A 24,670-nucleotide genomic window follows, 5' to 3' on the forward strand; every position below is an offset into this window, starting at 1 on the left:
GCCATATATATCCATATGATCGAGTCCTTAGGTTTCCAAAATAGTGTAATGGAAAAAGAAGTGCTTCGAATCATTGCTATTTGACTCGGACCTGTTCTGAAAAAGTTGAGGTATTTCGAATTGTTTGTTGACACGAACAAAGTAAGGGAAAACACGCTCCCAAATTTTGCACGTGTGATACATGTTCCTTCTATTTGTCCAAGTAAAGCTCTTCGCAAGGCAATACCGACGGTGTCCGCTTGACCTTTTCTAAGCTGTGAATAGCCATCGACTACCTGGAAAAGGTAGAAGAATAGGACCTATTCTGGGCCATACAATGCATTACAGACGTATGATCATTACCCTTCAACCGGGTTATTCTATTCCACTTCTAGATAGAGAGAGTCGACTAATCAGAGACGTCTTTTTCTATCTTCCCACTCATCTCCACTATACCCCTCGTCTTCTAATTCCTTCCATTCAACCAAAGAATTCTTTATAATAATTCGCAAATCCAAATCTTCCGCATATCTTGCTCATCCGACATGGCATGAATCACCGAACCCGCACTCAGGAAGAGTAAACGAACCATAACTATGTAAGCCTATTCCTAATAGATTTATACCAATTCTTACCAAGATAACTGGAAATCCCAACCGATAAGAATCCTAGTGAACCTAGAAAAAGAATACAGGCCCAGAAAAAATTACCCCTTCTGTCAAAACATTGAACTAGCAAGACATCAAAAGATTTTTTTATTGACCATGAAAAACACTCAAATGCCAAAACGAACAGGTCCGGTTAAATTCCACTAAAGTAAAGTTAAAAAAAGTTTCGGGCTTAATACCAATATTTTAGCAACAAATCTAATAAATCTAACTGTAGTGGTTGGTGTTTTGATTTTTTTTGGAAAGGGAGTGTGTGCGAGTTGTCTATTTCAAGAATAGATTGGATCTATCCGCCCTCGGGCCAAGGCACGAGGCCCCGCGGCGCGACCTGCCATGCAGGACACCCGCGCGTGAAGAAGAAAGCTGCCAGGAGGTCCAGCGGCCGCAAGAAGATGCTCGTGCACTCCCAGCACCAAAACGTCAAGACCACGCGCCTCCTGCGGCGGTGGCGCGCGAGTGCCAGGATCAGGCTCCACCTCCGCGACGGGCTCCCGTGACCACATCGGGTTGCCGCGCCTTCACTCCGGAGCTTCGCATCATCATCTGGTCGAGGAAGTTCAAGCACGACCTGCCTCCACGTTAGGACGGCACCCCCAACCCTGCTGAGTTCCTGCAGCTCTACGAGCTGAGTATCGAGGTAGCCAACAGCGACGAGAAGGTCATGGCGAACTGGTTTCCCGTGGCCCTCAAGGATGGTGCCTGCTCGTGGCTCCTAAACCTACCCGTGGGATCGATCTCCTCATGGGACGAGATGCGAGAGCGTTTCGTTGCTAACTTCCAGGGCACCCGTGACCGACCGCCGGCTGCGGGTGACCTGCGGCGCATCAAGCATCAGCCAGGGGAGACCTTGCAGAAGTACATCTAGCACTTCAACAGTGCTCGCCTCAAGATCCCCAAGGTGTCGGACGAGGCCATCATCTCGGGCTGATGGCGTCGGCGATGTCAAGATGAAGGAGGAGCTTGCCATACACGAGGACCTGTGCACGGCTCTGGAGATGTTCAACATGGCAACCAAGTGTGCGAGAGCTGAGGATGGTCGCCTCTCCCTCCTAGAGCTCCTGGGGGCTGACCCAGAAGACAAGAAGGCCAAGGCCAAGGATGTGAAGTGCAAGGGACCGGCCGTGCTCGCGGCTGAACCGGAGATGAAGCGCGGCTGCGACCACCGAGAGTCATCCAAGGGCAGCCGCCCGTTCTGCGTCTTCCACAACATGCACAACCACAACACCAATGACTGTCAGGAGCTCAGGGCCATCCATGACGGGCGCCTTGGTCGTTGCTCTGAGCGCAATGATCGAGGCTACAACCGCAGAGGAGGCCAAAGGACGGCCACGACCCTCGCCAGGACTGCGCGATCAGCCTCGTGAGGGCCGCTGGCAGGGCCAGCCTCGCGAGGGCCCCTAGAGGGACCAGCCTCGTGAGGATCGTCCTCAGGGCAACGCTGGCCTCCCTCTGCTGCCACCACCACCAAGAAGGAACGACGACCACCACCAGGGCGAGGGGGCTGGGGGCTTCCAGGAGCCTCGTGCCATCGCCTACATCCTGGGCGGCGCTCAGGCCCCTGCCTCTCATCGCATCTTCAAGCAGTTTTCCCGTGAGGTGAACGCGGCCCTCCCCAAGCTCGAGGCTGCGCGTCCGCTCAGGTGGTCCAAGTGCACCATCACCTTCAGCTTGACCGACCAGCTCAAGTGCGTGGCAACTGCCGGCGCTCTCCCGATGCTCTGCTCGCCAACCATCAGCAACGTCCTTGTCACCAAGACTCTCATTGATGGCGGCACCGGGCTCAACGTTCTTTCCATCCAGACATTCGACCGACTCCAGGTGCCTTATGATCACCTGGAGCCCACCAAGCCCTTCTCAAGAGTAACCGACGGCTCCACCACCCGATAGGGCAGATCCGCCTCCCTGTCACCTTCGGCAAGCGCGACAACTACCGCACTAAGCTCATCAACTTCGATGTCGCCCACATCCGCCTTCCATACAACGCCATCCTGTTGGAAATATGCCCTAGAGGCAATAAAAATTGGTTATTATTATATTTCCTTGTTCATGATAATCGTTTATTATCCATGCTAAAATTGTATTGATAGGAAACTCAGATACATGTGTGGATACATAGACAACACCATGTCCCTAGTAAGCCTCTAGTTGACTAGCTCGTTGATCAATAGATGGTTACGGTTTCCTGACCATGGACATTGGATGTCGTTGATAACGGGATCACATCATTAGGAGAATGATGTGATGGACAAGACCCAATCCTAAGCCTAGCACAAGATCGTGTAGTTCGTTTGCTAAGAGCTTTTCTAATGTCAAGTATCATTTCCTTAGACCATGAGATTGTGCAACTCCCGGATACCGTAGGAATGCTTTGGGTGTACCAAACGTCACAACGTAACTGGGTGGCTATAAAGGTGCACTACAGGTATCTCCGAAAGTGTCTGTTGGGTTGGCACGAATCGAGACTGGGATTTGTCACTCCGTGTAAACGGAGAGGTATCTCTGGGCCCACTCGGTAGGACATCATCATAATGTGCACAATGTGACCAAGGAGTTGATCACGGGATGATGTGTTACGGAACGAGTAAAGAGACTTGCCGGTAACGAGATTGAACAAGGTATCGGGATACCGACGATCGAATCTCGGGCAAGTAACATACCGATAGACAAAGGGAATTGTATACGGGATTGATTGAATCCCCGACATCGTGGTTCATCCGATGAGATCATCGTGGAACATGTGGGAGCCAACATGGGTATCCAGATCCCGCTGTTGGTTATTGACCGGAGAACGTCTCGGTCATGTCTGCATGGTTCCCGAACCCGTAGGGTCTACACACTTAAGGTTCGATGACGCTAGGGTTATAGGGAATAGATATACGTGGTTACCGAATGTTGTTCGGAGTCCCGGATGAGATCCCGGACGTCACGAGGAGTTCCGGAATGGTCCGGAGGTAAAGATTTATATATGGGAAGTCCTGTTTTGGTCACCGGAAAAGTTTCGGGTGCTATCGGTAACGTACCGGGACCACCGGGAGGGTCCCGGGGGTCCACCAGGTGGGGCCACCGGCCCCAGAGGGCTGCATGGGCCAAGTGTGGGAAGGGACCAGCCCCTAGGTGGGCTGGTGCGCCTCCCACAAGGGGCCCAAGGCGCAGGAAGGGGGGAAGGGGGAAACCCTAGGCTCAGATGGGCCTAAGGCCCACCTAGTGGTGCGCCCCCCTCTCTCCCCCCTTGGCCACCCCTCCAAGTCCCATCTAGGGCTGGCCGCACCCCTTGGGGGGAACCCTAGATGGGGGCGCAGCCCCTCCCGTCCCCTATATATAGTGGGGGTTTTGGGGCTGCCATGGACAGGAGAACATCTCTCTCTTTGGCGCAGCCCTACCCCTCTCCCTCCTCGTCTCTCGCAGTGCTTGACGAAGCCCTGCTGGAGTGCCACGCTCCTCCATCACCACCATGCCGTCGTGCTGCTGCTGGACGGAGTCTTCCCCAACCTCTCCCTCTCTCCTTGCTGGATCAAGGCGTGGGAGACGTCACCGGGCTGCACGTGTGTTGAACGCGGAGGCGCCGTGGTTCGGCGCTTAGATCGGAATCAACCGCGATCTGAATCGCTACGAGTATGACTCCTTCATCCGCGTTCTTGCAACGCTTACGCATCGCGATCTACAAGGGTATGTAGATCCACTCCCCTTCCCCTCGTTGCTAGATTACTCCATAGATTGATCTTGGTGATGCGTAGAAAATTTTGAATTTCTTCTACGTTCCCCAACAGTGGCATCATGAGCTAGGTCTATGCGTAGTTTCTATGCACGAGTAGAACACAAAGTAGTTGTGGGCGTCGATTTTGTCAATTTACTTGCCGTTACTAGTCTTATCTTGATTCGGCGGCATCGTGGGATGAAGCGGCCCGGACCGACCTTACACGTACACTTACGTGAGACAGGTTCCACCGACTGACATGCACTAGTTGCATAAGGTGGCTAGCGGGTGTCTGTCTCTCCCACTTTAGTCGGATCGGATTCGATGAAAAGGGTCCTTATGAAGGGTAAATAGAAATTGGCATATCACGTTGTGGCTTTTGCGTAGGTAAGAAACGTTCTTGCTAGAAACCCATAGCAGCCACGTAAAACATGCAACAACAATTAGAGGACGTCTAACTTGTTTTTGCAGGGTATGCTATGTGATGTGATATGGCCAAAAGGATGTGATGAATGATATATGTGATGTATGAGATTGATCATGTTCTTGTAATAGGAATCACGACTTGCATGTCGATGAGTATGACAACCGGCAGGAGCCATAGGAGTTGTCTTAATTTATTGTATGACCTGCGTGTCAATGAAAACGCCATGTAATTACTTTACTTTATTGCTAACCGTTAGCCATAGTAGTAGAAGTAATAGTTGGCGAGACAACTTCATGAAGACACGAATGATGGGAGATCATGGTGTCATGCCGGTGACGAAGGTGATCATGCCGCGCCTCGAAGATGGAGATCAAAGGCGCAAGATGATATTGGCCATATCACGTCACTTTATGATTTGCATGTGATGTTTGTCATGTTTACATCTTATTTGCTTAGAACGACGGTAGCATAAATAAGATGATCCCTCACTAAAATTTCAAGAGACGTGTTCCCCCTAACTGTGCACCGTTGCGAAGGTTCGTTGTTTCGAAGCACCACGTGATGATCGGGTGTGATAGATTCTAACGTTCGAATACAACGGGTGTTGACGAGCCTAGCATGTACAGACATGGCCTCGGAACACATGCGAAACACTTAGGTTGACTTGACGAGCCTAGCATGTACAGACATGGCCTCGGAACACAAGAGATCGAAAGGTCGAACATGAGTCGTATAGTAGATGCGATCAACATGGAGATGTTCACCGATGATGACTAGTCCGTCTCACGTGATGATCGGACACGGCCTAGTTTGACTCGGATCATGTATCACTTAGATGACTAGAGGGATGTCTATCTGAGTGGGAGTTCATTAAATAATCAGATGAACTTAATTATCATGAACATAGTCAAAAGGTCTTTGCAAATTATGTCATAGCTTACGCTTTAGTTCTACTGTTTAAGATATGTTCCTAGAGAAAATTTAGTTGAAAGTTGATAGTAGCAATTATGCGGACTGGGTCCGTAAACTGAGGATTGTCCTCATTGCTGCACAGAAGGCTTATGTCCTTAATGCACCGCTCGGTGTGCTGAACCTCAGCGTCGTCTGTAGATGTTGCGAAACATCTGACATACACGTTTTGATGACTACGTGATAGTTCAGTGCGTAATGCTAACGGTTTAGAATTGTGGCACCAAAGACGTTTTGAAACGTCGCAGAACATATGAGATGTTCCGAAGACTGAAATTGGGATTTCAGACTAGTGCCCACGTCAAGAGGTATGAGACCTCTGACAAGTTTCTTAAGCCTGCAAACTAAGGGAGAAAAGCTCAATCGTTGAGCATGTGCTCAGATTGTCTGAGTACCACAATCGCTTGAATCGAGTGGGAGTTAATCTTCCAGATGAGATAGTGATGGTTCTCCATAGTCACTGCCACCAAGCTATTAGAGCTTCGTGATGAACTATAACATATCAGGGATAGACATGATGATCCTTGAGCAACTCGCGATGTTTGACACCGCGAAAGTAGAAATCAAGAAGGAGCATCAATTGTTGATGGTTAGTAAAACCACTAGTTTCTAGAAGGGCAAGGGCAAAAGGGATACTTCATGAAACAGCAAATCATTTGCTGCTCTAGTGAAGAATCCCAAGGTTGAACCCAAACCCGAGACTAAGTGCTTCTGTAATGAGGGGAACGGTCACTGAAGCAGAACTACCCTAGATACTTGGTAGATGAGAAGGCAGGCAAGGTCGACAGAAGTATATTGGATATACATTATATGAATGTGTACTTTACTAGTACTCCTAGCAGCACCAGGGTATTAGATACCGGTTCGGTTGCTAAGTGTTAGTAACTCGAAATAAAAGCTGCGGAATAAACGGAGACTAGCTAAAGGTGAGATGACGATATGTGTTGGAAGTGTTTCCAAGGTTGATGTGATCAAGCATCGCATGCTCCCTCTACCATCGAGATTGGTGTTAAACCTAAATAATTGTTATTTGGTGTTTGCGTTGAGCATAAACATGATTGGATTATGTTTATCGCAATACGGTTATTCATTTAAGGAGAATAATGGTTACTCTGTTTATTTGAATAATACCTTCAATGGTCTTGCACCTAAAATGAATCTCGATCGCAGTGATACACATGTTCGTGCCAAAAGATATAAAATAGTAATGATAGTACCACATACTTGTGGCACTGCCATTTGAGTCATATTGGTATAGAACGCATGAAGAAGCTCCATGTAGATGGATCTTTGGACTCACTCGTTTTTGAAAAGATTGAGACATGCGAACCATGTCTATTGGTATATATGCATGAAGAAACTCCATGCAGATGGATCGTTTGGACTCACTTGATTTTGAATCACTTGAGACATGCAAATCATACCACATGGGCAAGATGACTGAAAGGCCTCGTTTTCAGTAAGATGGAACAAGAGAGCAACTTGTTGGAAGTAATACATTTGATGTGTGCAGTCCAATGAGTGCTGAGGCACGCAGTGGATATCGATATGTTCTTACTTCACAGATGATTTGAGTAGATGCTGAGTGTATTTACTTGATGAAACACAAGTCTGAATTATTGAAAGGTTCAAGTAATTTCAGAGTGAAGTTGAAGATCGTCGTGACAAGAGGATAAAATGTCTGTGATATGATCATAGAGATGAGTATCTGAGTTACGAGTTTGGCACACAATTAAGAAATTGTGGAAATTGTTTCACGACTAATACCGCCTGGAACACCATAGTGTGATGGTGTGTCCGAACATCATAACTGCACCCTATTGGATATGGTGCATACCATGATGTCTCTTATCGAATTACCACTATCGTTTATGGGTTAGGCATTAGAGACAACCGCATTCACTTTAAATAGGGCACCACGCAATTCCGTTGAGACGACACCGTTTAGAGAAACCTAAGTTGTCGTTTCTTAAAAGTTTGGGGCTGCGACGCTTATGTGAAAAAGTTTCAGGCTGATAAGCTCGAACCCAAAGCGGATGAATGCGTCTTCATAGAATACCCAAAACAGTTGAGTATACCTCCTATTTCAGATCTGGAAGCAAAAGTAATTGCTTCTAGAAACGGGTCCTTTCTCGAGGAAAAGTTTCTCTCGAAAGAATTGAGTGGGAGGATGGTGGAGACTTGATGAGGTTATTGAACCATAACTTCAACTAGTGTGTAGCAGGGCACAGGAAGTTGTTCCTGTGGCACCTACACCAATTGAAGTGGAAGCTTATGATAGTGATCATGAAACTTCGGATCAAGTCACTACCAAACCTCGTAGGTCGATAAGGATGCGTACTACTTCAGAGTGGTACGTAATCCTGTCTTGGAAGTCATGTTGCTAGACAACAATGAACCTACGAGCTATGGAGAAGCGATGGTAGGCCCGGATTCCGACGAATGGCTCGAGGCCATGAAATCCAAGAGAGGATCCATGTATAAAAGCAAAGTATAGACTTTGGAAGAGCTACTTGATGGTCGTAAGGCTGTTGGGTGCAGATGGATTTTAAAAGGAAGACAGACAATGATGGTAAGTGTCACCATTAAGAAAGCTCGACTTGTCGTTAAGATGTTTTCCGAGAAGTTGAAGGAGTTGACTACGATGAGATTTTCTCACTCGTAGCGATGCTAAGAGTCTGTTGGAATTGTGTTAGCAGTTACTGCATTATTTATGAAATCTTGCAGATAGGATATCAAAACAAGTTTCCTTACCAACTTTCGTAAGGAAAGGTTGTATGTGATACAACCAGAAGGTTTTTGTCAATCCTGAAAGATCCTAACAAGTATGCAAAGCTCCAGCAATCCTTCTAAGGACTGGAGTAAGCATCTCGGAGTTGGAATGTATGCTTTGATGAGATGATCAAAGATTTTGGGTTTATACAAAGTTTGTTAGAAACTTGTATTTACAATAAAGTGAGTGGGAGTGCTACAACATTCTCATAAGTATATGTGAATGACATATTGTTGATCCGAAATGATGTAAAATTTCTGGAAAGCATAAAGGGTTGTTTGAAAGGAGTTTTTCAAAGGAAGACCTGGATAAAGCTGCTTACATATTGGGCATCAAGATCTATAGAGATAGATCAAGACGCCTGATGATACTTTCAAAGAACGCACACCTTGACATGATTTTGAAAGAGTTCAAAATAGATCAGCAAAGAAGGAGTTCTTGGCTATGTTACAAGGTGTGAGTATTGAGTAAGACTCAAGACCTGACCACAGCAAAAGAGAGAGAAAGGACGAAGGTCGTCCCCTATGCTTTAGACGTAGGCTCTATAGTATGCTATGCTGTGTACCGCACATGAAGTGTGCCTTGCCATGAGTTGGTCAAGGGGTACAATAGTGATCCGGGAATGGATCACATGACAGCGGTCGAACTTATCCTTAGTATCTAGTGGACTAAGGAATTTTCTCGATTATGGAGGTGAAAAGGAGTTCGTCGTAAAGGGTTACGTCGATGCGAACTTTGACACTAATCCGGATGACTCTGAGTAGTAAACCGGATTCGTATAGTAGAGCAGTTATTTGAAATGGCTCCAAGTAGCGCGTGGTAGCATCCACAAGATGACATAGATATTCGTAAAGCACACACGGATCTGAAAGGTTCAGACCCGTTGACTAATAACCTCTCTCACAAGCATAACATGATCAAACCAGAACTCATTGAGTGTTAATCACATAGTGATGTGAACTAGATTGTTGACTCTAGTAAACTCTTTGGATGTTGGTCACATGGTGATGTGACCTGTGAGTGTTAATCACATGGTGATGTGAACTAGATTATTGACTCTAGTGCAAGTGGGAGACTGTTGGAAATATGCCCTAGAGGCAATAATAAATTGGTTATTATTATATTTCCTTGTTCATGATAATCGTTTATTATCCATGCTAAAATTGTATTGATAGGAAACTCAGATACATGTGTGGATACATAGACAACACCATGTCCCTAGTAAGCCTCTAGTTGACTAGCTCGTTGATCAATAGATGGTTACGGTTTCCTGACCATGGACATTGGATGTCGTTGATAACGGGATCACATCATTAGGAGAATGATGTGATGGACAAGACCCAATCCTAAGCCTAGCACAAGATCGTGTAGTTCGTTTGCTAAGAGCTTTTCTAATGTCAAGTATCATTTCCTTAGACCATGAGATTGTGCAACTCCCGGATACCGTAGGAATGCTTTGGGTGTACCAAACGTCACAACGTAACTGGGTGGCTATAAAGGTGCACTACAGGTATCTCCGAAAGTGTCTGTTGGGTTGGCACGAATCGAGACTGGGATTTGTCACTCCATGTAAACGGAGAGGTATCTCTGGGCCCACTCGGTAGGACATCATCATAATGTGCACAATGTGACCAAGGAGTTGATCACGGGATGATGTGTTACGGAACGAGTAAAGAGACTTGCCGGTAACGAGATTGAACAAGGTATCGGGATACCGACGATCGAATCTCGGGCAAGTAACATACCGATAGACAAAGGGAATTGTATACGGGATTGATTGAATCCCCGACATCGTGGTTCATCCGATGAGATCATCGTGGAACATGTGGGAGCCAACATGGGTATCCAGATCCCGCTGTTGGTTATTGACCGGAGAACGTCTCGGTCATGTCTGCATGGTTCCCGAACCCGTAGGGTCTACACACTTAAGGTTCGATGACGCTAGGGTTATAGGGAATAGATATACGTGGTTACCGAATGTTGTTCGGAGTCCCGGATGAGATCCCGGACGTCACGAGGAGTTCCGGAATGGTCCGGAGGTAAAGATTTATATATGGGAAGTCCTGTTTTGGTCACCGGAAAAGTTTCGGGTGCTATCGGTAACGTACCGGGACCACCGGGAGGGTCCCGGGGGTCCACCAGGTGGGGCCACCGGCCCCAGAGGGCTGCGTGGGCCAAGTGTGGGAAGGGACCAGCCCCTAGGTGGGCTGGTGCGCCTCCCACAAAGGGGCCCAAGGCGCAGGGAAAGGGGGAAGGGGGAAACCCTAGGCTCAGATGGGCCTAAGGCCCACCTAGTGGTGCGCCCGCCTCTCTCCCCCCTTGGCCGCCCCTCCAAGTCCCATCTAGGGCTTGCCGCACCCCTTGGGGGGGAACCCTAGATGGGGGCGCAGCCCCTCCCGTCCCCTATATATAGTGGGGGTTTTGGGGCTGCCATGGACAGGAGAACATCTCTCTCTTTGGCGCAGCCCTACCCCTCTCCCTCCTCGTCTCTCGCAGTGCTTGGCGAAGTCCTGCTGGAGTGCCACACTCCTCCATCACCACCATGCCGTAGTGCTGCTGCTGGACGGAGTCTTCCCCAACCTCCCCCTCTCTCCTTGCTGGATCAAGGCGTGGGAGACGTCACCGGGCTGCACGTGTGTTGAACGCGGAGGCACCGTGGTTCGGCGCTTAGATCGGAATCAACCGCGATCTGAATCGCTACGAGTACGAGTCCTTCATCCGCGTTCTTGCAACGCTTCCGCATCGCGATCTACAAGGGTATGTAGATGCATTCCCCTTCCCCTCGTTGCTAGATTACTCCATAGATTGATCTTGGTGATGCGTAGAAAATTTTGAATTTCTGCTACGTTCCCCAACACATCCTTGGATATCCGGCCCTGGCCAAATTCATGGCAGCGACTCATCATGGTTACAATGTCCTCAAGATGCCAGGGAGCGGCGGCGTCATCACGGTCGCCTGCGAGGAGAAGGACGCATTGTGTTCTCTCGAGCGCGCCTACCAGGCTGCGGCAGTCGAGAACCCCGACGATGAAGGCACCGTCTACCCTCCTGAGGCTGTCCCCAAGAAGAAGCAGCTACTCCACCAAGGACCTCGGGAGAGCGGAGTGTCCAGTGGCACCACCTCAGGACCTGCGCCCGCCGACGGGGCACCTCCCTCTCTTGCATAGGAAGGTGCGCCCGGCGCCCCTCTCAGGCTGGGCTCGGGGGCTCTCCTCTGGAGGGCCTCTAACCTAGGAGGCACTCGGGCACCATGTGGAGGCGTGCTTCAGCGCGCGCTTCCGCCACTAGCTTAATGTTCAACATGAAGCATGGAGAAGATAAAATGTTGCCGATGAGCTCAACAACAAGTCATCAAGATTCCCATGAAGGTGGAATTCCACAACTATGTGAACAAGGCGATAGTATTGGTCAGACCCAAAAGATGTAAAGGTGTATGCTCGAGGGATCAACCATGAGTAAGACAACATTACGAACACCGTTGGTTCTGATTTGATTTGAGGATAGCCCACACTCAAATCAAAGTTTCGACAAGACAATAGATCCAGCAATTGGTCACTTTCAGATCAACTGATGAAGATATCATCTTTCTTCAACACACATATACAAAGAGATATCCCTTTGGAATGAACTAAGTCGGACAAGCTTCCATATTCCAACTCTCCAAGTTGTTGTTTATCCCAACCAACTAGTTCAGGGTATCCGACACAGATTCTTGGAGAAGGGGTGGTTTACAAGAAAACCAACTTGATCACGAGCTCAACATAATAGTCAGGAGACAACCTGGTGATACTTCCGAGAGGATATTCATAAAATCACGAACCACCGATATGTTATTAAGCTCGGAACAATCCTGCTTTTTAGGGCAAGACGATATGATCAAATAAGCGAGGGATTGGCACAATCCTAACTCATTGATCGAAGAGTGCACCAGAAATAAGGACTAGGTAGCACAATCTATCTTAGAATGGTGATTCAATAACCAACACGCTAAGAATGAGAATATTGTCCATTAACTACCAAGCAACGGAGTTGCTAGGAGTATTGATTTCACACATCACGACTCACTTGTCGGCATTCTGGTTACAATAACACGGGAACCGAGGAATGAACAATGATGGCAAGAAGTATCACTACGTCAAGAATTCATAAGAGGTGGTGCAATTCTCATGAAAATCCTGACATAAAGGGGGTAATACTCCAAGGTAGAATAGAACAAAAGCTGGTTTAGCATTTTGATCTGCGGAATACAACTACTTTGACCCAACCCTATATATGGATGAGGTACTGGAGTTTGTTTCTCCTAGTCATTCCGGAATAGAATGGACTGACGGACATCAAGAGTAAAAAGCAATGATGAACATGAATGCACACCTACTCTTGACTATCAACTGATAGACTAAGGGCGGAATACCACTGAAGAGGGACAACTCAAGGAACATATGATTTTTTGAGTTGTGGATGCATGGATTGGTATGTCGAACGAGGTTCAACATATTTCTTCCGGATAACCCATGCAGAAAGGTAGAATTGGCAGAGTCACAATATAGAATGGAGAACTCACCAAGAGCACTATGGTTGCGATCTTTTGGTTCAAAAGAACTGCTGCCAAAAATAGTTCATGGTATTTGGAAGAAGGAGATACCACGGACCTCGAAGAATAACACAAAGGTTACTAATGTCCTAAGGAACGAGCAAACACTATCAACATGAAGTAAGTAGAGTGAATCTTGGGTTCGAGAACCCAGAGGTGGAATACCTACTAACTAAATGGCATCACGGGATACTTCCGAGAATGATGGCCAGAATCATCACACTAGGAATATAAAACATTGCTAGACTACTGGTTGATCCTCTAAGACACCTGGGGTCATAATAATAGCTCCAACATAGATGTCGAGGCAACAGAGTACCTCAACTCACCAGTTAGTGTGGTTGAACTGGCCCAAAGGAACATCGGAACGGGAGGAAGGGATTTACAAATGCATCAGACTATTTAGAAACCTGGATGGCTCGGACAACATAATGGCTGTAAATGCTCAAAAAGTGTTTGAGACATCCTGCAAAATGGTCGCATAGCCACTTAACATCACAATAGCAAGGTTCCGAGACCAACTGCTAACACAGGAAAATACTAGGAACTGAACTGAGACTTGAATCCATCAATCCTAAGATTCTACGGATTAGTAACACGTGATCCTGATAGAAAGACAAGAAGCCTAGTTCTTAATCCCCGTAGAAGAGAAGAGGTTGACTCAGATCTGAAGGCCATGAGGTATAAGGAGTAAAAAGAGCCTTACGTTCCCTTCCACAATCAATTCCCTTATATAACTAAAGAATTTCTAATGTCAACTTCGACCAGTTTGGCTTGGTAATCCTACAGGCAGTCAGGCTCTAATACCAAAGCTGTCAGGACCCCGATTCTAAGTCACACCGATCTAGCATGTAACACCTCATATCACTTTGCGGCCTCACGCACGGTATTCCCACGGGTGTCGCCTTACCTGGCCTGGGACCGTTTGCGTCTTTTGGGTCACGTATATGATAGTGTCGCTAGCATCCATATGACAGAGAACCCGGGCCGACATGACTGGTCGTGAACCCAAAGTGGCACTAACTTACGGGGACAGGCATACATGAAACAACATCGAGCATGTCAGTCATCAGCGTGTGAATCCGGGCTATAGCAACTGGGCTAACAGGACTCCGGGAATCCGGGCTGTAGCAGGCTAGCAGGACTCCGGAAGTCACCGCGTGACATTTCCCCGAAGGGACAGACACAGGAATGATGTGAATCACATGCCGACCAGTCTAAGCGTTCCGGAGAAGTAGTGCTGGGCTAGCAGGACTCTAGTAAACCGGGCTGTAGCAGACTACCATGGCTCAGTGGAAGCACCAGACTACATTTCCCCATAAGAGAGGCTACCAAGGATAGACAACTAGGTTGTCGGATCCCACACATACCAAGCATTTCAATCATACACACAATATGCTCGATATGTGCAAATACAACATGGCATCACAACTAGACTCTACGAGTCAGAGTATTTATTCATAAGGCTCCGAAGAGTCATATATTACAAACATGGGTCTCATGACCCAATATGCAGAGCATACAAGCATCAAGCAGAAGCATAAACATGTCTGAGTACAGACAACTACAAATGAAAAAGGATGAGAAGCCTGACTATCTACAAGACCCTCCCAAGGCTACAAGATCGTAGCTGAGGTAACAAGCTAAACGTCGAAGTCCACGTGGAACTACTAGTGAGACTGACGGCTCTCTGCAAAAACATAAAATAGGCAAACGTGAGTACAAATGTACCCAGCAAGACTTACATCAGAACTATCTACATATGCATCAATATCAAAAGCGGTGGTGGAGTTTGACTGTAGCAAGCCAGCTTTGACTCGGTAGCTATCCTGAACTATGACCGCAAGTAACTCTTTTGAGGTGGCGCACACGAGTCCACATATTCACCATATCAATACACCACTATGGATCCGCTCCCGTCTCCCTACGAGAAGGCCATCCATAGCACTCACGCTTATCTTGCGCATTTTAGAGTATCCAGTTTCACTTGTCTATGAATTGTACAGGCAACCCAGAAGTCCTTTACCGCGGACACGGCTATTCGAATAGATGATGTTAACCCTGCAGGGGTGTACTTCTTCACACACGCTCTCGCCACTTACCACCATGTACACGTCGTGTATCTCAGCAACCTTCAAGCGGAAGCCTGGCGAGGGAGTCAGGCACGACCTGACTAGCCACACAAGTCTCTCATCCAAGTTTATCGCCTATTCGGGTTCCATCCGCAAGGAGATCCGGCCGGGGTGTCGCTCACGGCCCCAAACGATGTGAGTAGGGTTCCCAAGCCCACCAACCTGGTGCCACTTGGTACAGCGTGCCACTATGCCTAGTCTGTCCCAAGCCCACCTGTACCGGGTGCCATTTGGTAGACTACTAACACTACCTACAAACACCAGAAACTAGTTGCAACTCCTGGACAAAGATCAAGTTGATTAATAAGTCGAGAGAGCTTGGAGCGCCCGGAGCCCAATGTGTGGTAGTGACTGTTCATGGATCACAAACACAGAACTCAGCTCCTGAGGATGGCTTCAATGAGACAACCCACCATGTACTCCTACATGGCCTCTCACCGATACCTTTACCAAATCGTGTTCACACACTTAGCTCTCAACGGTAGGACATGTTCACCACATTCCAATTCATCCCCGATGAATCAGACCTGACTCAACTCTAAGCAGTAGCAGGCAAGACAACAAGCATGAATGAGTAGGCACATCAGGGTTCAAACAACTCCTACTCATGCTAGTGGGTTTCATCTACTTACTGTGGCAATGACAGGTCATGCAGAGGAAAGGGGTTCAACTACCGCAACAGGTAACAGATAAATCGTTGTTGTCCTAATGCAGTAAAAGAGAGCAGGAGCGAGAGAGTGGGATTGTATCGAAATGAACAAGGGGGTTTTGCTTGCCTGGGACTTCTGAAGATAACATTGAGTCTTCATTAGTGTGAACGATCACAACGTCGGAGCAGCGTCTACCGAGAGGGGACAATTACCGGCAAACAAGGAAGAGCACAATCAATGCAATGCACAATATGATGCATGATCATGACAATATGTTGTGATTTGAGCTAATGCAACTAGTAACATAAAGATTTGGGTTGATTTGAACTCAAGGTTCAAATTCAAATTCAAACTATGAATTCAAATAGTGCATCATAATGTTTTGGACTAAACAGTGAGGTTAAGTTGTTCAAACATGCATGAAAATGCCATATTCAGATTCCTTGGATTTTTCTGATCATTTTTCATATATAATTTATTTCATTTGGAGCTATAGATTAATTTCTAGGATTTTTCAAAGTTTTGGCTATTTTCTGAATTAAACAAATCATTTAAGATTTATTTAAATTCCAGAAAAGGATTACTATGTCAGCCTGACATCATCATGACGTCCGCAGGTCAACGGGGCACGGTCCGGGTCAAACCTGACCAGTGGGACCCACTTGTTAGTGACCCTGTGACATTTAGTGTCACACACAGGTGGGTCCGGTCAACGGCCACGTCAGCAAGGTCAACGCCGACGCGTGGGGCCACTATGTTTAGATTAAACTTAAATTATTTTTGTTAGCTGGTTAGTTAGGGAGTGGGGCCAGCATGTCAGCGAGCCAGGGGGTTAGTTAGTGGGTCATTAGCCACTAATGACGTTGCCACGTCAGCACGCCGGAGTTGAACGCCGGCGAGCACGCGAACGTGGCGGCGACGCTCAGGAATGCGCTACGGCGGCGGCTGGACGCGGGAAGACCACCAGAGGGTAGCTCGCGCTCTCCCGCATCCAAAGGAGCAGGTGGGTGGCTGCGGGGGCGCCATAGCTCGCAGGAACGGAGCTCGCGGTGGTGGCCGGAGCACGGTTCCGTGCGGGTTCGCATTGTGGTGCACGGCAGGACGTGGGGGTGGTTGTGTTCATCTCCTGGAGACGTGTTGAGCGCGTTGGCAGGCTCGGACGCGAGCGGCAGCAGCTATGGCCGTGGTGGTGCCATGGCCGGCGGTGGTGAGCTTTCGGCTCCGGTGAAACGGCGGCTAGAGGTCGAATTAGAGCATGGGAGTAGGGGAAACGGAACAGGGGCTCACGGCGATCTCGAGGGCATGGTCGGAGAGCTCGGGGGAGGTCTGGTGCGGCCGGGACGACGACGGCGATCTCGGGCGGCCAACTATGAAGACGGCGGCGAGGACGACGATACGGGGTTTTCGGCATCGCGTGCGTCGGCGTAGAGGACGAGGGCGTCAAGGCGGAGCCCATGGGCACGTCAGTGGGGCGAGGGGGTGGCTCTAGGCGCGGCAGCGGCAAGCACCGGTGGCGATGGCGGTCGGGTGAGCTCAGGGATGGGACTAGAGGGCGAGGTAGAGAGCAGAAAGTGAGGGGAGAGGCAGAGGGGGCTGCGGGGCATCTCCAGACGCGTCGGGGGCGCCTCGGTGGCAAGCAGGAGGTGGCCAGGGCGGCGCGCGCGGCCGACAGGCAGCTGCCTGCCTGCTCTGGCGGGAGGTTGATGATGACTGGCACCATGGGCCAGTGGGCCGCACAGTGCTGGGCCAGCTGGGCTGGTAAGTGGCCAGGTAAGTGGCTGGGCTTCTCTCTCACTCTTTTATTTTTGTTCTGTTTTCTATTTTTGTTATTTCGTTATGATTTAGTTTATTAACCAAATCATTTCAATAATTCCTGTAAATAATTTTGGGCATTAACTGAATCATTACAGAGGCCCTTAACTATTTTCAGAATTTTTGGGGCATTTAAAAAGAATATTAATAGTATTTAAATGCCCCAAATCAAATACAATATGGGTTGTTCAAAAATCCAGAATGGCCTAAAAAGGTGTGCACCATTTTTGTCAGAGGTTCTGGACCAATTCAAAAATGATGAACTTTTCTAAAGTGCATTCTGGGTTCTTGAAAATGTTTTTAAGTTGAACCTATTTGATTTAATTTGGTGCTAGGGTTTATCATCCCCATTTCAACTTTAGTTGAAAATTTAACATGATGCATGGATGCTTTAATGCAACTAATGGCAAGCAAATTCTAGGGCTGTGACAACTCACCCCTACTAAACAAGAATCTCGTCCCGAGATTCAAGACGTGGGGTAAGAAGACAGAGGGGACACAAAGGTAGCACGATCTTCATGATCCAACTGCCCTCATCGAAGATGTTGATTCGTCCTAACATAATGATTTTAGCGTCTTTGCCTTCGCGATCTTTGTCCAACACGATGACGACAAAGAGAAACTCTATAGAAATCAATCTCCTTAAAGATCGAGCAACTCACCATCAACTCACGGAATAAGACATTGAAAATCTCTTGAGCTGAGAGACAAAACACACCTTAAAAAGGACGGAAGAAGCAATTGACGAGGGTGACAAGGTAGCGAGGAAAAATTGCCATGATACATAACGGGGCACCTCAGGGAAGGTGACTCGTAGAATTATTCCCTTAAGTGGGAAAAAGAATTACTTTTGATACAGAGATCATTGATACTCTCTATACCAGCCTAAAGCAATTCCCAAAAAATAGTTTGAGGGAGTTCGGAAGAATGGCATACTCAAACTAGGATGGATGATGTGGACTACCTTGTTGAAGACAACGCAAAGGATGATTTTTGCTTATCAGCGGAAATAGAAGGGAGCCTTGGTAGGACCACTTTTGAAGATGATCCTGAACAACAACTTCTGAGAAGGGCGGCCCACTTTTGAAGGTGACATAGCTAGTAGGGGCCACACTAGTAGACTCCATTTCATACGTGATGTCGTGGAGCCAGTCATCAGCATTAAGGGGCTGAGTTGAGCTGGGGTAGATGGTCGGGTTGAGGCGCAAGAAGTCCTACAGAGTTACTGGGGCTGGCTGCTGATTCATATTCGGACGAGGAAACTGAGCCATCATTCCTTCCATGAACTGGCGGTTCAGCTCAAACTGTTGCATCATTCCAGCAAAGAATTCGGGCAGTGGTGGATCATTGGCACCACCGCCACGACCATCGGGTCTAACCATCCTGCTAACATGTAACAGGGGTAGTTCAGCATCCAGCATTTGTAAAGACAAAGGATTATTCATGATGAAACATGCATAGTGAAAGAGGTACGATGGATACCACATAGTAGTCAACACGTCAGTTTGTGTACTATTCAGAATACTATTCTAAGGAATAACTATGGCTTATCCAACTTTGGGGTGAATGTGGTCATGGGATCCTAATGTTAGAATTAGTAAATTTGTTTAACCCGAATGGAAGAGAGATCAGAGTCCCAGAGTATAGACGAGGAGTAAAAGATCCTAATACCACCCAATGGCGACGTGGGCCCATAACCCGCACAACCATGTTACTAAAAGTTTTGTAATGACTAGACTCAACTTTGGCCAAGGAGTTGGAAAGGGGGCTACCTATAGGCAGTCGGCTCCGATACCAACTTGTGACGCCCCCAATTCAATCGTACACTAATCCTACATGCAAATGTGTAGGATCAAGATCAAGGACTCATGGGAAGATATCACAACACAACTCTAGACACAAATTAAAACAATACAAGCTTTCTATTACAAGCCAGCGGCCTCGAGGGCTCGAATACATAAGCTCGAATACACAAGACTCAACGGAAGCAACAATATCTGAGTACAGACATAAGTTGAACAAGTTTGCCTTAAGAAGGCTAGCACAAAAGCAACATCGATCGAAGAGGCAAGGCCTCCTGCCTGGGAGCCTCCTAACTACTCTTGGTCGTCGGCGGCCTCCACGTAGTAGTAGGCACCCTCGTGGTAGTAGTAGCCATTGTCTGGCTCCTGGGCTCCACCATCTGGTTGCGACGTCCGAGAAGAAAATAAAAGGGGAAAAGAGGAAGCAAAGCAACCATGAGTACTCATGCAAAGTACACGCAAGCAAGAACCTACACTACATATGCATCGGTGTCAATGAAATGGGTACTATATGTGGACTGAACTGCAGAATGCCAGAAGAGAGGCGGAAAGGCCTAGCCTATCAAAGACTAGCATCTTCAAGCAGCTCCAAGCATCTTGTAGCATTCAGAAGAATATATAATAATAGTTTATATTTAGCAAACATGTTGTAACATTAGCGCCCAGAGATCCTTCCTCGACTCCCAGTGAGAAAGCAATCCCGGAGCCATCACATCCATCTCATGCCTCAGCATCCAGCATCCAGTTCTAGTTGTATCGATCCGGATACAACTTCGAGCATCCGTTACTGTGGAGACGGCTATTCGAATAGATAGAATACTTCCCAGCAGGGGTGCACCAACTTACCCAACACGCTCGATCAACTCCGGCCGGACACACCATCAGGTCATGACCGGCCTCGACCGATTAACACACCATAGTGCTACCTAGGCTCAACAGAGAGGCCAGCACGCCGGTCTACATCCTAAATGTGAAGGGGTCATGGGCCATCGCCTTTTGCAATCCTGCACGTTGCGTATGCGGCCGGTAAGCAGACTTAGCCCCCATATACAAGCGAGGCGTTCCAGTCCAACCCGGCGCGCGCCGCTCCATCGCTGACGTCCGTTGAGCTTTCGGTTGATACATACGACGCAGAGTGCCCATACTTATTCCTGCGTGGTGGTTAGTGCGAAAAAGGCCAGAGACCTACTCGGACCAAATATCCAAACCGTTAGTATATTGGTAGTGTGCGGTAACGATTAGAGACATGATCATGTGACCCCGTCGCCCCGTCTCACAGACTTGCGGCAAGGGCTAAGAATGCCCGGCCACGCCGCGTGGAAAACTTGCGGGTATCCTCCAGATCAACCCAACTTCCATCACTCGCCGGTACCCCTCGGGGCCGACACGATGTCATCATGGCTCTGTGGTAAGTCAAAGTAACCGTGTGTCTGAAACAGCAAGGAGGAAACCTGAGGAATCACCCTCGATGGATTCCCACTGGATGTAAACATCAAGGTGGACTTGGAGGAATCACCCTCGTTGGTCCACACTTGAGGGGTTGCACGACAGAGTCATTGTCGGGAGTGGTCAAGGAGGAATCACCCTTGATGACCACGACCGAATAGCTGCACTACAGGGTTAACATCCGACGTGTTGATGAGGTATCACCCTCGACACTCGATAGAAACTCTGCAGAGTCGTACAACTAAGGGGGGTGATGTGCGGTGTCGGGACCTGGACGCCGATCACATTGATCAAGTCATCGAACATAAAGCGGGGCAACTAGGACAAGGTGGGGATCACTGATGGATCTCTAACCAGCCTATACTAAGCAGTTTAGAATAAGCAGGTAAGGTATGAAAGCAGGTAGCAAAAGCAGGCTATGCATCAGAATAGGAGCAAACAATAACTGTAGAAAAATCTAATGCAAGCATGAGAGAGAATGGAATGTGCAATATCAGAGTGATCAGGGGGGTTGCCTCGAAGCTCTGCTGCAAAGGAAGAAGGGTCGTCGGAGACATAGTCGATCACATGGGCAACATCGGTCTCGGGGTCCACCAGAGAGAAGTGGGGGAAGAAACAATAGATATAAAGCAAACAAAGCATCATAAAGCATAACATGGTAATACGCGGTGTTAGGGGGTGAACTAACGTAGTGCTAAACGTTGCAGACGGAGAGGGAAAACATCCAGAGGGGTTTTTCCGGCGTCTGACTTTTTGGACAGATGAAAAGAGAGGGGACGGTTCCCTGTTCAGCATGCTAGGGTCATGTGACAAGTGAACGGACCGCGTATTCGGATTCGTTGGATTTTTCTGAGTAACTTTCATGTACAAAACATTTTCATCCGGGCTACGGTTTATTTTCTATGATTTTCTAAAATTTTAAAGTTTTTCTGTTCCTAGATTTATTATTAAATCGAATTAAAAACAGAATATACATTTTATACTCAGCAGGGGCTAGCCACAGTCAATGACATGTGGGGCCAGGGGGCTGGGTTGACCCAGTCAATTAGTCCAGTCACAGTTGACTAGTCAACTCTTGACTAGTCAAACCTTGGTAGTGCGGCCCAGGTGTCATTCTCACTGATTTAGTATTTTTCTTTTTAAAGAGATAATTAGAGGTGCGGGGTTAGTTTGGGGGGGGGGGGGTTAGCCCCCAGTTAAACTAGGCCAGCCCCCGTGGACAGAGGCCAAGTCGGCGGCGGCCTCGGCTAGGACGCCCTCGCCGGAGGGGCCTCAACGAGGGGCGGCGAGCGGCGCCGGCAGCACAGCATGGCGAGCAGGGGCGTGTGGGGGATAGGGCGCGGCAGGTCACGAGCGGCGGCAGGCAAGGGCACGGTGTCCGGGGACTAGGTGCTACCGGGGGCGTGGTGCGCGGGGTGGCGCACCGGAGGAGCGGGTGGAGGCGGGACCCAGGGAGCTGGCGGTAGGAGAGAGCGGTAGCTGGAGGAGCAGGAGGACGCAGGCGACAACAGCTGAAGGAGCAGCAAGCCGCAGGAACAGGCAGCGGCACAACATCAGGCAGCAGGTACTACAAGCAGTAGCGGCCAGTGACAGCAGCACGGGGCGGTAGCAGCGCGTGAGCAGCATCAGCGGCTATGGACAGCCACGGCAACTACGGGTGAGGCCATGCACGAGCGCGCGCACATCAGCAGCAGCAACTGCACGCACACACGTATGCGTATGCGTAGGTTCGGGCACGACGGCAACGGCAGCTACGGCTACTGGGAGAGGATACAGAGGGAGTGGCGGGGCTCACCGCAGGGCACATGATGGCCTTCGACGGCTTTGGAGCGCAGAGGACGGCCGGACTCGGCGGAGCTCGCCATCGACCGAAGACGAAGAAGACGATTGCGGATCCAGCGATGGGGGTGCTTCTGGCCCACACGCGTGGACGTAGAGGATGAAGCGGCCAGCGAAGGAGTTCGCGGACACGTCGGCGAGGCTCGGTGAGGATTGTGGCCGTGAGCTTCACGGGGCAGCGGCCATGGCGGCGCTCGGACACGGGCGGATCTGGAGCGCGAGGGCGAGAGGGAGAGGGGAGTGGGTGGAGGTAGGTGGGTGAGGACTCGAGGACTCGAGGCGCTTGCGGCCTTATCCTACTCCCGGCATCGCCGGCGAGGCGGTCGGGCGGTAACGGCACCTATAGCAGCCCTGGCCAGAGGAACAGGGATGAGGGGGATGACCGGAGAGGGGGAGTGGGCCGTCCGGCTGGCAGAGGTGGGCTAAAGCCCAGTCGGACAGGGGGGCCCTCTCTCATTTACCCTTTTTCATTTTCTTCTGCTCTTTTCTTTTTACAGATTTTTTTTGCAATATTCGAGCTGCCAAAAAGGATTCTAAAAAATGTGGGACTTGGCCACATAATTACATTACAATAGTTGGCACTGCCACAAAAAGATTGTGAGGCATTTGAAAAAGTTTGCCTCTTTTATAAATTGAAAAGGCATTTAATCTATTGTTTTAGCCACTGCTTTAATTGGTTTAGGCCATTTAAACACCTTGCAAAAATGTTGGTTAACCACCAATATTAACAAATGATTATTTGCCACACGATGAACATTTTAGTTTTCATGTTTGAGCAAACTTGAATTTCGTTCATAATTAGGAAACTAATTAAGGTGGAGTTTCAAAAGGGATATTGATCAAAGTGACTAAGCACTATTTTAGCAAAAAGATTAGCTTGATCTCATGGATTACTATAGCATCATTACACAGGAGTGTTACAACCCCCCTGCCGAACCAGCAAAGGGGCCTCTTGGTCCCATAGGTGGCTGTGAGGGGGCTATGTCGGAGTAAATGACTACGGGTAGCCTCATCAGCCCCCTATTGTATTTCAAGACATCGGGGCAAGCTGTGCCGCTCACACCTCCTGGATGAACGGCCGGCTCCATGGGCCGGCTGGTCTAGGAGGTTGGCTGCTAGAAGGCAGCGAGACCACAGAAGGCGGCCGTGAAGAGGCCGGCTCCTAGCAGGCGGCCCTTCGTGCCCTCAAAGTTTGCACCCACATGACTACGATGGGACGGGGCTTGGCTACAATACGACCTACCACCCCCGAATCCAGGGTGGAGCGTGGCCACAGTGCGGCGTGCCAGGCGGACACCCCTTGTCCGGCACAACACTGTTGCCATGCAGCCCGTGACGTCACCTACTGCGTAGGGGGCTGCGCTCCCATGTTGGGCGATCTGTACGGCCGACAGACGGTGGGCCCTACTTGTCCGCGAGCCACCAGAAGGCGGCAGTGCTCCACCAGGCGGCAGCGGGAGCGGGCCTCCTTCCAGCAGGCGGCCTCCTCTTTCCTCAAAGTCTGTGCGCCATTAATCATGAGAGACGGGGTGTGGCTACAGTGAACGCCCGCCAGGCGGCGGGACTGTAGCCACACTCTTCCCGACAAAGCATCCATCATCAGTAGCAATGCTACAGTACAAAGCGATCAACCAGACCCTCCAGCGGCAGGCACGGCCTGTCGGCCGAGTACACGATAGCCGGCAGGACCCACCAAGAGGCGGGCCCCAGCAGCCGACGTAGAAGTCGGTGCCCATAGACACTGACGACCGGGTACTACACCCGGCCGGATTACCATTGTACCCCTGGGGGTAGGCCTATATAAACCCCGAGGCTTCCCCATGCAAAGGGTTCAAAACCTTAGAAGACCATACACCCACATAGAGAGAGTGAAGTAGGGCTAGCCTTG

Source organism: Triticum aestivum, chromosome 4D (genome assembly GCF_018294505.1).
Source record: "Triticum aestivum cultivar Chinese Spring chromosome 4D, IWGSC CS RefSeq v2.1, whole genome shotgun sequence".
In the NCBI taxonomy this organism is placed as follows: Eukaryota; Viridiplantae; Streptophyta; class Magnoliopsida; order Poales; family Poaceae; genus Triticum; species Triticum aestivum.